Source organism: Pollicipes pollicipes, unplaced genomic scaffold (assembly GCF_011947565.3).
Source record: "Pollicipes pollicipes isolate AB1234 unplaced genomic scaffold, Ppol_2.1 Scaffold_4740;HRSCAF=5597_pilon_pilon_pilon, whole genome shotgun sequence".
In the NCBI taxonomy this organism is placed as follows: Eukaryota; Metazoa; Arthropoda; class Thecostraca; order Pollicipedomorpha; family Pollicipedidae; genus Pollicipes; species Pollicipes pollicipes.
In genome coordinates this window covers 38,895,961-38,898,617 of record NW_023596545.1, presented here as the reverse complement: position 1 = coordinate 38,898,617, position 2,657 = coordinate 38,895,961, and positions in this window count along the sequence as shown.

Here is a 2,657-nt window from a genome sequence, read left to right as displayed (position 1 = left end):
GGCTGCACTTCCTGCCGGGGCGGACGTGGGTCTGTTGTAGTTGGCGGAGCCGGGTCATCAGGACGCTGATCCAGCGAGACTTGAGGCCGCGGCCATGCCTGATACGTTACGGTAGAGAGGTGCATGTAGTGACGTTCATGGCAAGGCAGTTGGCAGACATTGCGGGTTGTAGCAAACCCGCCTGATCAAATGTGCCTTTCAGATTTTTGAACAAAGAGAGAATGGCGCAGCTCAAACGTGGGCTAAATGTGTTGTGAGGGAGTTGGGGGGGGGGGGGGGGGGGGGCATGCCACATATGCAGTAAAAATGCAGCTATCAAAATAATATGAAGATGGTATAGTCCGCTTAGTCCCAAGCAAAGCACCATTATCTTGAAGCTTGCTGACTTTAATGATATCAACAGCGAGATGTCCAAAGGATAGATATAACAATACGCTTGTTTATAAATGACACAAACGGGCAATTAGTCGAAGTTACCTTGCGTTATATCGTCCTGGTCTCTGAACATCAAAATTCCCTTAAACACTTGGGTCGAGAAACGATTCCAATCACGTATGTATCCTCGGCTAATTACTGCACCCAGCGCATGTGCGTAGGCCTAATGAACCAAACATCCGCAACTCAGCGTTGAGATAGACGTTATGGGAGCGCCTGTTGCTGCAAACATAGCAGTGAACGAACCGAAATGGCAATAAACGTTGGTCAGGAATGTTTGGCGCCGGAGGCTCGCTTGAGATTAATTGAAAACGCCCGATGAGACACGTTTCTAAACGTGGCTCCAATCTACGCAAAGGCCGTGGTTTACAGTTAACGCCCGTGCTTCTAACGTTCTTCCGCAAACAAAGCCGCTGGTGCAGACAAATATATATAAACACCCAGAGGATGTATGCCGAGCATGAGATGCACAAAAAGTGCCTGACAATCAGATAGTCCGTAATAAAGTGTGAATACATTCCCTGGCAGCCCTGGCATGTTTTCGGCAATATCATTAACCCGTGATATCTCCAACAGACACCATATCCTAGGCGTGTCTGAAAACTTGATCTCATAATGTCTGTGATCCCATAATGTCCGTGCCCGTCAGCAAGTGTACGCAAGATGACGGTCTTTGACCTTGCAAAGATTGGCCATGAGAAACGATTCTGAACTTTTCTGGAACGAAGAAAAACCGTGATAATCATTCGTGATAATTACGATTGCTTTGCGACCATAACAATTACAAAACAACGGTAATACTGGGACTTTTACCACTTGCTTTATCATGTGAAGGTGCTGTACGACTATGGACACAATAGTTGATATTGCGTTTCTACCACAATCGCGATCTGTACATCCGTATAATCTATGTTTCAGCCAAAACTTTGTAGAAATTTGTCAACGTGGAGGGAAATGACGGCAAAAGGAAGCATGTCGAAAAAAATCAGAACGACATACATTTTTACGAAAAAAATTCTTGGTTGGGCTCAATTCCTCCGACGGTTAAAAGTACAACTTTTCCGCGCCATTTTGTCGCGTAGTCAAACCTTCTTTACCGACGCTAGCCACCCTTCGTTATCACAATGTTCTCCGACTGTGACCTCCGCTGTAGTTCCTGCTTGCCGCCCCAATGGTTTCCCCGCCACGTGGATTGTAAACGCATACCGGGCCTCGTGACCCGTCCCTTTTGACATGACAGCAGATTTCATTCAGGAGTATTGGTGATCTCAAGCCAATGGGGGTTGTACGCTTCGCATTTCCGTGACAAGGTTCTTCGATCAACAACCTTTATAGCGAAGAGTTCATGCTTCAAACTTCTCCACACCCGATTACAGACGCTTTGTCGCATCTGCGACGCCCGTCCACCAGCTGTTTCGTCCACCAGCACATGCGTACTGCAGATCCGCCACATATGAATATTATTCCGTGTGCAGCCCAACCAACTGCCAACAGATGCTGCCCCGGCTGGCACAGTCTGTGATTAGCGTTGAAGTGACAAGTTCCAACGGAAGTTGAAATGCTGCTGAGAAGGAACTTGTTTCGGCGCACTGACATGTCTTTAAAGTACTGCCTTCTTCGCCGGGCATGCAATTGCATATCAAGAATCCGGGCGACGAAACTGGCGCAAATAAATGCATCGTTCTCTACATTGTTGTGCGCGGAGAATTGTCATGAGCTTCTCCTTTATCTGTTGGCCTGACGGTCGGCAGTCTAGCGGTACATCATCCCCACGAGCTTCCAACGTGGCCCGTTGCTGATTGTCTCATATTTCACCCGAGCTGTAGAGCACGGCTCAATAGGACGGGATACTTCGAACAAAACCGGTCAGCTGGGCATCATGCAACCAAACGTAGGGATGTGCATGGGTGATATGAACTGGTTCTCAAAAGCCGTTCGTCGTCTTGGAATTCGCTATTAACTGGCCTGCATGTCGCTTTTGCAAGAAAATAACGTCATTGAAGATCCGTCCAGAAACCACGCCTCGGTTTACTTAAGTGATGCGCATTAGGCCCGCATGCGGTGAATTTCGATCGAATCCCATGCAGTACAGATCTGCTTCCGCCCTTTGAAATCTCGGATTACGCTGTACCGATTTCGACCGGCGAGTTCTCACACGAGATCGTAACCTGAACAGCTCTGTTGTTCCACACAACTTCCAAAAGGCGTAACACGCGCACTCA